This window comes from Giraffa tippelskirchi, chromosome 4 (genome assembly GCF_054371585.1).
Source record: "Giraffa tippelskirchi isolate mGirTip1 chromosome 4, T2T-mGirTip1v1.2.pri, whole genome shotgun sequence".
In the NCBI taxonomy this organism is placed as follows: domain Eukaryota; kingdom Metazoa; phylum Chordata; class Mammalia; order Artiodactyla; family Giraffidae; genus Giraffa; species Giraffa tippelskirchi.
In genome coordinates this window covers 171,072,510-171,088,396 of record NC_137278.1, presented here as the reverse complement: position 1 = coordinate 171,088,396, position 15,887 = coordinate 171,072,510, and the positions used below count along the sequence as shown (strand labels likewise).

General features: G+C 38.7%; 1 protein-coding gene and 1 long non-coding RNA gene across 36 annotated transcripts in view; one reads left to right on the top strand and one right to left on the bottom strand.

Annotated features, from left to right (window-relative positions):
* RBFOX2 (RNA binding fox-1 homolog 2) overlaps nt 1-15,887 on the top strand; it is a 289,290-nt gene that overhangs the window by 149,767 nt on the left and 123,636 nt on the right. The window lies entirely within an intron of this gene.
* On the bottom strand, nt 8,897-15,131 carry LOC145547467 (uncharacterized). The gene is made up of 2 exons (XR_014083850.1): nt 12,365-15,131; nt 8,897-9,961 (listed from the first exon to the last, which is right to left on the bottom strand). It is a non-coding gene; the product is annotated as an uncharacterized LOC145547467 (long non-coding RNA).

Below are 15,887 nucleotides of genomic sequence, written 5' to 3'. Positions count from 1 at the left end.
CCTCCAAACAAATCCTGACAGTTCAAATATCTGGAAGTTCATGCCTAAAAACATAACATATCCTATCATTTTGAGAGGAAATTGAGACCTGCATTTACCCACCATTTATCCAGAAAGGCGTATGCTCTGTGTAAATCCAGCCAAGTCTCCTGCACTGTTAGCATATTCTCTGTAGTATAGTTGGTGTTCATAACGTGATCCAGATATCTTCAGTTTAGTTCTGTGTTATTGATTCTCACGTACAACAGTTCTCAGTTAGCCAGAAAGTTCTGTGGTGCTGGGGGGGTTTTTTGTATTTTTTTTAAATTCAACTTTACTAATTCTTGTAAGGCACAGAAGTTGTTGAAAAGCCCTTTTCTGGTGTCCTTCTCCTTTTGCATATAAGTTACTGTTTTGAACCATTAGAAAGAAGCTTGTCCAAAAAGTCCACAAGTGTGTTTAGAGCCATGATCTCAGTTAGAAATGAGAAGGAGATATAAATCAGAATCTCAGAGCTGGAGTGAGAGACTGTACAGTTCAAAAAAGAATATTCAGACCTCTAAGTCATAATGAACATTTTATGCAAGTAAGGCTGTGTATAATAATCTGGGCTGATGAAGGAGGATTCAGAAGATAAAAGTCAATAAATATTGTAGTACAAGTGTTTTTAAAGTGTGTAAGAAACACTTGTTTAGAGTCTCTGATTTTCTCAGAGTGACTGGAAGAATTTCCACTTGTAAGTCTGCAGTAAGTATGTCATTAGAGCCTGTTCAACTCAGAAGATGTGGGATGGCTTGAGGAAAATTCAGGCCCAACCAGAAAGGGGCAATGGATTCTTGACCCCAGATTTTCCCTTGAGGATTTGTAGCCACATTGGCTTAAACAGCTGTTTAATAAAAAGCAAAACACGTTCACACACACACAACAAAGGTCTCTTACTATTTTAGCCCATTAGTAAGATAGTTGGAATGTTGGAGCTGGAATGTTTCTTGTCAGTTGGTCCCCAACTTGAAAGAATTTACAGTGGGCCTAGGGTTTGGGTCTCTGGCCTAACTCTTGGGAGGGAAAGAGCTTGGGGTTTTTGTGAAAGGTGATGAGGGTTATAAATGAAAGTAAAGGCCCTTTAATCAAAAGGAAACAGCAGAGTTAGGATTAGGATGTGAACTTGGGGAAAATACGTAAATTAGAATATTAGTTGTTCACCAAAGAAAAACAGTGTTTGAATGGAACAGCTTCTTAAAGAAGAAATTATCACAACCTTGTTAGTGTTCTGGCCTTTGTGTTCTTAATCTTTATTTTGGATCTTGAACCTCTTGAGGATCAAATGAAAGCTCTGGACCATGTCCCCAGAACAGTGTACATTTTTACAACATTTTGTACACAGTTTTCAGAGGAAAAACAGGTCCTGTGAAGCCCAGCCATATTAAGAACATATTAACTTTTCTGTCAGCTGCTGCTGCCCAGACTTAGCCAAAATATAGTGAACTTGGTGCTATAGGAAGTATTTGGATGCTGTAAGATCATTAATATTGCTGGCCGTGTGGATGAAGAATGGATTAAATTCAAGGTAAAAAGTGTATGTGTGCATTGGACCCATACTCTTGTGCCAGGCAATAATAGAATCTGGATTTTAAAGAATTTGCTTTCTTTTCATGTCTCTTTATTTAGTACTTAAAATTAAAAAAGAAGGTAATCGATACAGCTGAAGTAGGAGGTGTATATATTATTTAATGGGCTGGACATCAGATCCTGGAAAATCAGCTGCAATCCAGGCTTTGTCATTCACTGCGACTCTGAGTAAGTCATTTATCCTGTTGTATAAAAACATACATCATAGATAATGCTAGCAAACTAAATTGTAGGATACTGAAAAGCTGTAGCATATTGAAAAGCAGCACATGCAGAGTTGCTCCGAGTCATGTAACTTCCATGTTAAAACCACAGGTATCATAGAACTACAAGCCAGGGAATCAAGATCTCAGAGGCTAATACAAAATTGAAGATTTCTGTGCATGGCAGCTTGTAGTTAAGGTGAAGATAGCAGGCTGGATCAGGTCATAGATTTAGAGTGAGGTCCTGTATATGTAAAGGCTTCCCTGGTGGCTCAGACGGTAAAGCGTCTGCCTGCAATGTGGGAGACCCAGGTTCAATCCCTGGGTCAGGAAGATCCTCTGGAGAAGGAAATGGCAACCCATTCCAGGACCCTTGCCTGGAAAATCCCATGGGTGGAGGAGCCTGTTATGCTACAGTCCATGGGGTCGCAAAGAGTTGGACACGACTGAGTGACTTCACTTTCCTTTCCTGTATATGTAAGAAAACTGAAGCTGTGATGGGCTTACTCACTGGGGCTAAGAACTGAAAGGTCAAGTGATAATCACCTTTCATGTGCCAAAGTCTAGAACCCAAGGGTACTAGCTGAGGCAGGTGAATTTTCATGCTGAGGCAAATAGCCCAGACAGAATGTTACAGATTCCACTCTTGAGTAAGATACCTGAGCACTAGGGATTCAAGGCCTCTTTAGTAAATAGGTTTTGTACACCATTTATTCCTTTTTTTAATTTGTCTTTTATTCAGCAAATACATTGTGCAAACCTACTGTGGGCCAAGCACTGCTGTCAGTTCTAGGAGTATGCAACATCTTTGACTTGATACTGAATCAATCAAACCAGTGCTTCATCAAAGAACTACTTTTATATGTTTTTGGTAAAACTAAGAATGAGTTCCTAAACTTACTAGCCTAAAGCTTGGCAGAGTCTGGAGCGAGACAGTCTGGCTGGAATGAAAGGAAGGAGACAGTAAATAAAACAGTTATTCCTTCCTGCCTTCACAAATATTTTAGAACTTAAGGGTTGAATTTCCTAGATTCTTTTGATTTGGTGGTAAATAATATCATAGTTTTTGATGTTTGGGGGGAATCTTATGCATGGTATTTTGGTTTTAAAAGGTGATTTCAAAGTCTTTGTGATAGATCCTTTCCTTTTGTTGTCTTAAGTGGGAAGTAATGAGTACCGCAATACTAACTACAAGACTTTCTAGAAAAGATTCTACATATTGTTCCTTTATTGATTTGAACCAGATCTTCTGTTTTTTTTTAATTAGTTTATTTATCTGTTTTTTAACTTTACAATATTGTATTGGTTTTGCTATACATTGATATGATTCTGCCATGGATGTACACGTGTTCCCCTTCCAGAACACCCCTCCCACCTCCCTCCCCATCCCATCCCTCTGGGTCATCCCGATGCACCAGCCCCGAGCACCCTGTATCATGCATTGAACCTGGACTGGCGATTCGTTTCACATATGATAATTTACATGCTTCAGTGGCATTCTCCCATATCATCCCGCCCTCGCCCTCTCCCATACAGTCCATAATACTGTTCTATATATGTGTCTCTTTTGCTGTCTCGCATACAGGGTTATCTTTACTGATTTACTAAATTCCATATATGTGTTAGTATACTGTATTGGTGTTTTTCTTTCTGGCTTACTGCACTCTGTATAATAGGCTCCAGTTTCACTGAAGAAACCAGAATTGAAAGAGACACGTGTACCCCAATGTTCATCGCAGCACTGTTTATAATAGCCAGGACATGGAAGCAGCCTAGATGCCCATCAGCAGACGAATGGATGAGGAAGCTGTGGTGCATATACACAATGAAATATTACTCAGCCATTAAAAAGAATACATTCGAATCAGTTCTAATGAGATGGATGAAATTGGAGCCTATTATACAGATCTTCTGTTTTAATTCTTCCTTTCTTCCTTTCAGTTTTAATGGCTTATATAAGTAATATAAAAAATAGTTTTTAAACAAAGTGTGATACACAGTGTTGGATATTACATTGGTAAAATAATCACATCTAAAAGTGTGTTTTCTTATATTTGTGTTTTGTTTTGGCTAAGGTTACTGAAGGGAACTTACTCTGGAGGTAATAAAGAACAAAAAATTTTGACTTGGAAACTGATGATCAAATGGAACATGTGAATCCTTATTACTTTTCTGCATAAAATAATTTTCAAGGAGTGTAATGGAAAAAAGCTTATCAAACATGTTAACCAAGGAAACATCTCAAGTTCTTCTTAAAATTTTTTTAAATTGAAATATAGTTGATTTGCAATATTATATATACTATATATATGTATACCTGAAACTAGCATATGTATTAATATATTCTGTAAAAGAAATATATATTTTTTATTTTTCAAATTCTTTGCCCTTTAAGTTATTATAAAATACTGAGTATAGTTCCCTGTACTTAAATTCTGATAGTGCTTTCCAAAGCAAAACCTTTAGTTAGCATGTTTAAGCAACATGACTCTTATGAGACAATGTCCGCATACTGCTTTTGTCCTCTGATAAGCGCAACTGTGTATTTAGTGAGCACAAAGAATACCTTGTAAAGCCCATAATGTTTTGGTAACTCCATAGGGAAGAACATATGATATCATAATTATAAATGTTAGGTGTAATCATTTTGTGGTGTCAGTGATTTTCGCCTGCATTCTCATTGGCTTGTTTCTTCACTGTTGAGTTTTGAGGGCTCTTTCTGTTTTCTCGACACTAGAATATTACTTGGGCAGAGGTGTTGGGAAGCCTGGTTATAGCCTAGCGAGGGTGGAAGTCTTAGCTCTCCACTTGGCCTTTTCTGCTCTGTGTGGAAGTGAGATGGGGGTATGGCTGGACTCGAGCAGTCTTAAGATTTTCCGTCTTGCTAGGGTGGCCGTTTCTCTGTTCTTTGCTTACAGAGAGCAAGCTTTCATTTGGGGCCTCTTTTGTCTGAACCATTGGCATTTCCAGGTTGTTTAGCTACAAGTTTGGGTTCTAGAAAGCATATGGGAAATCCAGGGAACTCACCACCATGTTCTGAGGTCCCAGTCTAGTTTGCTGTCTTCTCTCCACCTCTAAGAGGTGTCTTGTATTTGTTTAGTATATAAAATGTGTAGGGTCTTAAATTGTATCTAGTGGAAGGAATAGAGATAAGTGTATGTACTCCTTCTGGGAAGCAGATGTCACTCCTTTTGTTTTATGTTAACTGATAGTATTTCTGTCAAAGAGAAACATATATATCAATATAAATGTTTCAAGAGAAAGAAATGGTCCATGTGCTATCTTCCAAACTGTGTTACAGTTTTTTCTTTTCTTATGAATTAAAATTCTACAAATCATAGGACTCCAGAGATTTTCTGAAAATAGATAATTATCTAATAATGCTATTGAATGAAACCTTCATGGTATCTTTTCTGGTATACGACCCACTTCCCACCCTTACCCCCCCCCCATTTTTTTGTTTGTTTCTTTTGATTTATGGCAAGTTTTAAAAACTTACCCCTGAACTAGACTTTTGAGAAAACTCCCTCAAAATACACGGTTTTTCTGGCCATTGTTAGAATGTAATCATTAGTCTGTAACATATTTGGTTCCACTATGTCTGTGTGTCTTCTAATTTATCCCCAGCACATCTCTGTCTTAGACACGCTGGCTGCAGTTTGACAGCCATTATTTGATATCTTGTTGCTTAGTGTGTCAGCAGTTTTGTTTCCCTGGATGTGCCATTGTTCATGTCATGGCCACCTTTTTAAAGTTAAAGAACTACACATTTAGAAAGTTATTCCGGTTCCCACAGTACTTATCTGAGACCTTGGGAGTCAGATATCTATTATATTTGGAATCTTAGATTTTAGAAAGGAAAAGCAGTACATGTACTTTCTGTTAGGGTCACACCCCTAGTTGGGGTGCTAGCTAGTCATCACACTGATTCATATATTTACAGCTAAATGATTTTTAATATTCACTCTTGTTACCGTGTTTGGGTCCCATTTCATCACCTAATGGATCTCTCTTCCACCACCACACACAAAAGAAAGATAGGTAGGAAGAGGGAGCAGAAAGAAGGAAACAGTTTTCCAAGCTCTTTGGATTTTATTTTACACAGAAGGGCTTGTGGACCTGTGGAGACAAACACTCACCAAGCCCAGTTAGAGTAGAGGCTGCTATTTTTAGACCTGAACTCCTGGCCCTCTGACTGCTGAGGTGCTGCTCTAGGCCTGGATTTGCCAACTGTGATTGTTTCCAGTACAAAAACAAAAGCAGCTATTGGTTTAATCCTGTTATATGGTGTTGATCTTGGATTTGAATTAGGATTTTGAGTTTAATCCTGTAAGGATCAGACTAACTTTCATCTTATTTATCCTAAATCTCTCTTTAATCTTGTTAATTATGCCAGGCCCTTTTCCCAAGGGCTTGGGTAAATATAGTGTATATATTCATATAGTTGTTTCTCCAAGATATCTCTCTCTACCAGCCCTTTCTCTCTCAAAAAGAAGATCACTTTTCTCATGCAGAACTAGAGAGACACACATACTTCTCTGATGTAGCATTAATATTATTGCAAGGATGACATCAGTTCTGTGTTCATACACATAAGATGCAAGTGGGTCTTGGCATGGCCTCCTGAGAGGGGAATCTAGTTGTCTTCTTGTATTTCCTGAGGGAGGCATATGGCACTCTTCTGAAAGAAGATATTATTTGAGTTTAGAGGCTCTTAGTCAGAATATATTCGTTGGATTGATTGTAATTGAGACACCACTCCCCAGTAATAGAACAGAAAATAGTTCTCAAGTTTTGACCTTCACTGTGAAATTGTACCTTGTGTCATGGGAAAAGAAAGTGCGTGTTTGGTCTTGGATCTCCTTGCTTCCACTTTGCAGAAGAGAACTAATTTAGACCTATGTTCTCTGTTTCTTTCTCTCCTATTTTTTAAAGGAAAAGGATAATTGTCAATGACCATCCTCTCCAAAGCAATCAAAATAACAGATCCTGGCTAACTGTAAATTCTTTTTTTTCTTTTTTAATCTCTACTTTTAGGAGTGGAAAGTCTTGTAACTGGGTCAAAAGTTATACTGATTGATTCAGGAGCTAGAAAACCTGTACCAGTTGATCCTTCTGGAGGCCCCATGTAGATACTGTTCTCCCGATAGCTGTTGGGTAGTTGTTGCTGTTGTTGGCTAACTAACAGTTGGAATACCTGATGACGATTCCTTAAACTCCTAGAACATGATGGTTTTATGTTGTGGGCAAAGACGACTGTGATAGACTGTTAATCTTTCTCTGCTTATTTCACTTACGACAGTTATACAAGGATTCCTATATATAAAAGGTGTAACAAACCATTGCTTTACGAATTAAAACCAGGCTTTAGAATATATTGGTATATTGATATATATGTTGGTATATTCAGCTGTATTTTATTTTTCAATGAAATGGGTCCAAAGTCTTTTTATGCGTGTATGTTTATGAATGTTTACTTTGCATACGTATTAAGAAGAAAATTAGAGGATCTTCTTTGCAAAAATGAGAAATGAGTCTTACTGGGAATAGTGTAATGCTGACATTGTGATTGTGAGAAGTAGTATTGTTCAGTCACTCAGTTGTGTCCAACTCTCTGCGACCGCATGGACTGTAGCCCACCAGACTCCCCTGTCTATGGGATTTCCTGGGCAAGAATACTGGAAAATTACTGGAAAATTGGAGTGCGTTGCCATGTGCTTCTCCAGGGGATCTTCCCGACCCAGGGATCAAACCTGCATCTCCTGCACTGGCAAGCAGATTTTTAAAAAATTAATTTATTTTAATTGGAGGCTAATCACTTTACAATATTGTGGTTTTTGCCATACATCAACATGAATCAGCCACGGGTGTACGTGTGTCCCACATCCCAAGCCCCCCTCCCACCTCCCTTGCCATCCCATCCCTCAGGGTTGTCTCAGTGCACCAGCTTTGAGTGCCCTGTTTCATGCATCGAACTTGGACTGGTCATCTATTTCACATGTGGTAATAAACATGTTTCAATGCTATTCTTTCAAATCATCCCACCCTCGCCTTCTCCCAGAGTCCAAAAGTGTGTTCTTTATATCTGTGTCTCTTTTGCTGTCTTGCATATAGGGTCATCGTTACCATCTTTCTAAATTCCATATATGTGAATTAATATACTGTATTGGTGTTTTTCTTCCTGATTTACTTCACTCTGTATAATAGGCTCCAGTTTCATCCACCTCATTAGAACTGACTCAAATGCGTTTTTTTAAAATAACTGAGTAATATTCCATTGTGTATGTGTACCACAACTTTCTTATCCATTCGTCTGCCTATGGACATCTAGGTTGCTTCCATGTCCTAGCTATTGTAAACAGTGCTGCGATGAACACTGGGGTACACATGTCTCTTTCCATTCTGGTTTCCTCGGTGTGTATGCCCAGCAGTGGGATTGCTGGGTTGTATGGCAGTTCTGTTTCCAGTTTTTTAAGGAGTCTTCACACTATTCTCCATAATGGCTGTACTAGTTTGCATTCCCAGCAACCGTGTAAAAGGGTTCCCTTTTCTCTATACCCTCTCCAGCATTTATTGTTTGTAGAATTTTTGAGAGCAGCCATTCTGACTGGCATGAGATGGTACCTCATTGTGGTTTTGATTTGCATTTCTGTGATCATGAGTGATGTTAAGCATCTTTTCATGTGTTTGTTAGCCATCCATATGTCTTCTTTGGAGAAATGTCTGTTTAGTTCTTTGGCCCGTTTTTTGATTGGGTCACTTATTTTTCTGAAATTGAGCTGCATGAGCTGCTTGTATATTTTTGAGATTAATTCTTTGTCAGTTGCTTCATTTGCTATTATTTTCTCCCATTCTGAAGGCTCTCTTTTCACCTTGCTTATAGTTTCCTTTGTTGTACAAAAGCTTTTAAGTTTAATTAGGTCCCATTTGTTTATTTTTGCTTTTATTTCCATTACTCTGGGAGGTGGGTCTTAGAGGGTCTTGCTGTGATTTTGCCTGTGTTTTGCCAATGTTTCCTTTACGAGTTTTATAGTTTGTGGTCTTACATTTAGATCTTTAATGGCAGGTGGGTTCTTTACCAGGATCTAATTATAAAAATGGGAAAATTGAGGGGTTAAGGAACTCACTTTAGGTGATGGAGTGATTGTGTATCTTAGATGCTCTGCCGGAAGTGAGCAGGGGCAACTGGATTTCTAATCCGCTTTGGGGGAAGCTCCATATCAGGGCTGAACAGAAACATTCAGTGAAGCAGCTCTTTTATCATAAAGAGAATTTTAATTAAAGAATGTTCTTGCATCATAAGCAGAGTAAGCGACAGGCGGCTACACTGGGCATTTATCTCCTTCAAAACACATTACCAGTAATTGCTGTATTAAATCAAAGTCAGAAGAGATTATAGGTCTGAATCAAGCAAGGGGCTGGTGCCAACCCAGGGATTCCCACACCGCTGCATCGCTGCTCTCAGAGCCCTCCTCCCATCCCCAGTGGGGACGAGCGTCAAGTGATGCCTGACAATTCATCTAGAAGGTGCAGGCACGACGAACACAGTCTGAGAAGAGAGCCAGATACATGCTCAAGACCTCATGGCCTTGCCTTTTGGTTAGCTTTTGGTTTTGAGCACAAGAGTATAGTTTCTCATTGTTTTGGTACTACTGGTCAGAGAATGTGTTACCTGCCTTCCACTTGAGATTTGCTTTGAGATAAAAATCACGTGTACTGTCTCTGCTGCTTTACTTACTAATATTGCCTTCTTGGTCAAGCATGGTCTTCTCACTTTGAGAAATTCATTCAAAAGAAATGTACTGCCTTTCACTGCCTGTGCCAAGGAGCACCCGTTCCTCTTTCTGACACAATCATCTGGCTTTTACATACGTTCTGTTTCATGTTGAGGCCGCTTTTCCTCAGATATCCATCTGGCTTCATAAATCAGGTAATTCTGAATCTCTTTTAGATGCCCCTCTTAAATTATTGGAAACGATGACGACGACAACCACAATAACAGTAACTCTTTGCTGTACGCTAGGTGCATTCATACGTTACCTGATGTAATAATTGCATCCACCCTCTCAAGTAGGAATTTTTATTATTTTCTTTTGCCACATGAAGGACCTGAGGCAGAGATGTTAAATAATTTTTCCAAAGTTACGCAGCTAGAAGTGTAAGTGTTAGTCATCAGTTGTGTGCGACTTTTGCAACATCATGGACAGTAGCCCCCCAGGCTTCTCTGTCCATGGGATTCTCTAGGCAAGAATACTGGAGTGGGTTGCCATTCCCTTCTCCAGGGGATCTTCCTGACCTAGGGATAGAACCCAGATCTCCCACACTGCAGGTGAATTCTTTACCTTCTGAGCCAGTTACACAGCTAGAAGTGATGGAACTACAGTTTGAATCCCAGGGGTTTGGCTTCAGAACCCTGGACTCCTGACTACACAGTGTGTTGCTTATGTAACCCAGTAGACACTCTCCTAGGCATTAGGGATATTTTAAGGAATAAGATAGATTCTATAGTGCCTGCCCTCCTGGAGTGGGAGAGGCAAAAATTATATGTATGACAAATTGGAAAGGACATATACAAGTGCTAAGGGGGCATGTAGCAGGGGTCCAACCTAGACTAATCCAAGGTGATTTTCAGAAAAATCTGCCCTTTTGCTTCTGCTTCTATCTTATACCTAATTTACCACCATACCCATAATCTTCCTTTTGATAAGACTTTTTCTGTAATATTTTAGGGCATACTTCCCCTTCAGCCCCTTACCAGTCCACATGTCCCCCCCAAAAGAAAATAACTAGCCCTCTGCAAATTCATTGCAGTAAATAAGGCAGCAGTTCATTTATTTTAACTTTTAAACAGCTCTATTGAAGTATAACTAATATGCAATAAACTGCAAATGTGTAAGGCTTACTTTAAGTTTTGGCATATGTATATGCCTATGAAATCATCACCACAACCAAGACAATAAATATATTAATCATCTCCAAATATTCCTTGTGCCCCTTGGTAATCCTTCTTATCCCTACCCATTTCCCAGCAATTTCCAAGCAACCTCTGATCTGCTCTCTGACACTGTGGCTTAGTTTTCATTTTCTAGTATTTTATAAAAATGGGATAACACAATAAATACTCTTTTTGCCTGGCATCTTTCACCCAGTGTAGTTATTTTGAAATTCATCCATGTTATTTTATATACCAATGGTTCGTTTATTTTTATTGCCAAGTAATAGTCCATGTGGATATACCACAGTTTGTTCATCATTTATCTGTTCATGGACTGCGTTCATTTTCAGTTTTACACTATGACACATAAAACTGTTCGGAGTACTCATTTCCAAATCTTTATATGGATATATGTTTTCATATTTCTTGGGTAAATACTTAGAAATGGAATGCATGGATCATATGATAGGTGTATAATTAGCTTTTTGAGAAATTTTAAAACTATTTCCATGTTGGTTGTACCATTTGACGTTTCTGCCAGCAGTATTTGAGACTTTCTGTTCCTCCGTAGCCTTGTCAACACTTGGTATTGTCAGTCTTTTTTTAATTTTAGCGTAGTAGGAAGGTAGTAGTATTGTTGTGGTTTTAATTTCCTAATAGGTAGTGATATTGAGCACCTTTTCAAGAGTGTATTTAGCATCCCTGTCTTGTCTTTGGTCAGGTATCCAAATCTTTTGCCCATTAAAAATAAAATGGGTTGCATGTTTTCTTATGGTTGAGCTTGGTGAGTTCTTATATATTCTGGATGTCCTTTATCATACATGCTTTGCAAATATTTTCTCTCAGTTATGACTTGTCTTTTTATTGTCCTCGCATTGTCTTTTGAAAAGCAGAAGTTTTTAATGAAATGCAATTTATTAACTTGCTCTTTTGTGGATTGTGCTTTTGGCATCACATCATAGAAATCTTTGCCTAATCAAAGTTCACAGAAGTTTTCTATTTGAAACTCTATAGTTTTGTGTTTTACATTTCAGGTCTGTGGTTCATTTTGAGTTAAATTTTGTATATGGCATAAAGATGGATCTAGGTTCATTTTTATCTCATGTGGATATCCAGTTGTTCTGGTACCATTTGCTGAAAAGCCTATTCTTTCTCCACTGAGTTGCCTTTGCACCTGTGGGTCTATTTTTGGTTCTTCTGTTCCATTGATCTATTTTTCTATCTTGACACCAATACCACACTGTCTTATAGGAATGTGAGTATTATGGGATTTAGCAGACTTGAAAGTGGTAATAAGATGTGCTGTACCTCAGACATAGCATTTGCTTTTAGCACATAATAGGAAAAAAAAAAGATAATCATAATATTTTAAAACCTATTTTTGAATAGTAAAATGAAGTAGAGAAATATACTGTGTTCATGGCCTAGAAGACCTGATAGTCTTAAGATAGTAATTCTCCCCAAACTGATCTGTAGATTCAGTGTAATGCCAATCAGAATCCAAGCCAGATTCTTACAACAAATAGTAAGCTGATTCTAAAATTCATGTGGAAATGCCAAGGACCTAGAAGAGCCAAAACAACTTTGAAAAAGAAAAACAAAGTTAGAGGACTAACACAGCCTGATTTCAAGTGACAGTAATTAAGATGTCGTATTAGTGCCAATATTGAGATATCTCTTTTAATGTTGTGCAGTGAGATTGTGTCTGTTAGGTTTTGTGGCATAACAGACCTCCTCCAAACTTAATAGCTTAAAACCACATTAATCATTTATTTGCTCACAATTCTGTGGGTCAGGAATTTGGGTGACTCTTCTCGTCTGGGGTGGCTGGGCGCAGGTGGTCTAGGATGACCTCACTTTCATGTCTGGCAGTTGGTGAGCTAGTTGGTTGGGAGGCTCAACTGGAACAGCTCAGCCCTCTTCTACTTGGTTTCTCATTGTTCACAGTTCTTCCTGTGGTCAGCTCAGGGTTCTAGAGAGGAGGAGAGGGCCAGCCCCTGGAACAAGCACCCGTCAGGTCTTTGCTTGTGTCACATTTGCTGATGTCCCAATGGCCAGTGTGAGTCACAAAGCTGAGACCAAACTCCAGGGCTAGAGGGAAAATTCCATCTCTTAAATGGGGGCTGTGAAATATTGTGACCATTTTTGTAATCTACCACAGAGATATTATCAGTTAGTTGAGACGAAAGTTTCTATGGAGAGTAAAAGTCTCTGTTGTATAAGATAATTATGTAGAATCATTTGTAGACTTATTTCCCTAACAGTATGAGAATATTTACAATTATTTTCTGTCTTAAAGGTTATATCTTTTTACCCTTATCTTTTATGTACTATTTGTCTTTATGGATTTAAAGTGAATGTCTATTGTCCCCTGATTTATGGATACATTTTACCTCTTAATAATACTGATTTAGAATGAAAGAGCAGTTGAAAGACACTTCTAAAAGCGATACTAATTCCTGGCCTCACAGACTGTATGCCATGTCTGTCACTCCAAAAATCAGTAGAAGAATGTATTTCAGCCATAGCATGGCACACCCTGTTATTACCCATCCTTCCTTGTGTACCATATGTCACACAAAGGAGTGTTTCTGTACTTCATTTTGATTTGCTCTTCTCTGGCAGATGTAATTCAAAACATTTCCATTGGTATAGCAGATTGAATGATTGTTACAGGACCTGAGAACCAGTGAAACTCATATGAATATTTTTGAATAGGCATTTGACTCTCTGCATATGTTTACCTGCCTGCCTTTCTGTAAGTACCTTAAGTATGACTTTGCTTATGCTATGCTGGTTTATGCATTTGGAATGCTGTCCTACTGCCTCCAAGCTCCCCACCATCGACTCCAATCCATTTGGAAGACTCTTACTAGCTTTCCACAATTCTTTTCCAGCATTAACTGCTTGTGAGCTATTCCTGGGTGACTCCACCCTGGGAAATTAGATGGTGGCAGTGGTGACTGCAGCAGCAGTTGCCTCTTAGTTTTCTCCTGAGCCATGTTCTGATAGGTATAGCATTAATCACTTGGTACTTTGGTACTTATTATTTTCTACTTTCTCTCCCCTACTGTCAGCCCTTTTAGAGCTTTCTGTATTCCTAGGACTTCACTGCTGGGAACATCTTGCTTGAATGAATGAAGATTGGCTGAACAGATAAGAGATGGCCTGTGCATGGTGTTTAATTCATTTACTCTGGTTTGTATTCTCAAGTAATAAAATGCAGACCCTCCCTTTTCATATACTGATGGCCGTATCTGTGTAAAAGGTACTGGCTTCATCTTTTGAGAGAAATACCGAGATGAATAGACAGGTCCCATCCTTAAAGAAATCATCCGGTTAATAAAGTATGCCTTAAAATGTATAGAAAGTGCCAAGTGTTGTTAAGTCAGCTACAGATAAAGCATCTTGAAGTTCAGACAGAAGAAAAATGATTTCTAGCTGGAAGTAATCAGGAGGAGCTTCAGGGGACAGATAGCATTTAAGGTAGGCCTTGAAGGAGTCACTTTCAGATATGAATATTTTGAAACGAGTAAGGAAACAATATAATCAAAGACACAAAAGCAAGAAACAAAACAAGATAAAAGTCTGCCTTGATGGAGACGACAGTGGAGAGTTGAATGTATTGATAATAATTTTTGTATTTATTTGCCACTTGGAAGACAAAGAAGCAGCCCAAGGTAGAAAGTTTTGTTTAAGTAGGCATCATGTCTGTTTTTCATTTTGATCATGTATTTATCAATTTTGCTGCCATCTTTTTACTGATATTGCTGAAATAGCTCTCTCAAAACTTCTCTTGGTCTCCTGTTTCCTAAATTCAATCACCTTTTCTACATTCTCTTTAACCTTTCTATACCTGCTTGATATTGTTAAATACTCACATCTGGTATCAATTTATAAAATGTTTTCCCTACTGTAAGAGACACAAGATAGAAGAAAAGTAACACATGTCCTCTTGTGTCCTGGCTTTTGTGAATAGTACAGAATCCTGCGGAATCTTTTAATCCTTTGTTGCTATTTCTGCCTTCTAGAAGTGTGTATTCCTTAGATTCTATTTTCAGACCTTTGCCTTGTATCAACTGTTGTCTTTTTCCCTCTTCTTTTCCTCTGTCCCTCCTTCCCTCCCCTTCCCCCCTCCCTTTTTGAAGCTTATGTTTGATGTTCAGGACATGTTGTGGACTAAATCATTATGGCCTTAACTGTTCCTTCCATTCCCCTCTTGGATCTTCATTTCTAACCCCGACCTCTCTCTGGGGCTGCCACCTACAATTCTGAGTACTTGTGCTGTGCAGTGCTTAGTCACTCAGTCGTGTTAGACTCTTTGCGACCCCATGGACTGTAGCCCACCAGACTCCTCTGTCAGTGGTGATTCTCCAGTTAGACATTTTCTATTGGATGTCCTTTCACAATGTCAAACCAGCTCATGCTTCTGACTTCCCTGTTTTAGCAATGTTATCCCTATTTGGCCATCTAGACGTAGGACCTTAGTGTTATATTTAATTACCTGCTCTCTTACACCCTATATGTTTTGTTGTTGTTGTTCAGTTGCTCAGTTGTGTCTGTTTGCGACCCCATAGACTGTAGCATGCCAGGCTTCCCTGTCCTTCACCATCTCCCGGAGTTTGCTCAAACTCATGTCCATTGAGTCGGTGATGCTATCCATCTATATGTGAACAGTCTCCAATTCCTGTAATGTCTCCTACATCTGTTCCTTCTTTATTCCTCCTGGTAACGTGGGTTTTACATTAATAAATCTGAATACTGCTGTATATTAGCACCTAATTGACCTCTCCACCTTTGTTCCCCTTTCCATTCTTCCTGCAGCCACCAAAGGCCATTTTCACAAAAGGCTACTTTTGTAGCATTCTTTCCCTCTCAAACAGTCTTTAAAGGTCTGAAATACATAGCTTGATGGCCTAAGCCCTCCACAGTGACCCTAACCTACTCCTCTTGCTTGCCACTGTTTACCCACAGTCCAATAGACTGGTCACACTGATCCCTATGTAAGTCCTACATATATCTAACTATATTATTTTGCCTACATATGTATCTTTCTTTGTCTGATCCCCTCCACCCTCATCTATCTATCTCAAGCTCTATCTCTTTTTGAACTTCTGTGTTATTCCACTACACAGCGATCT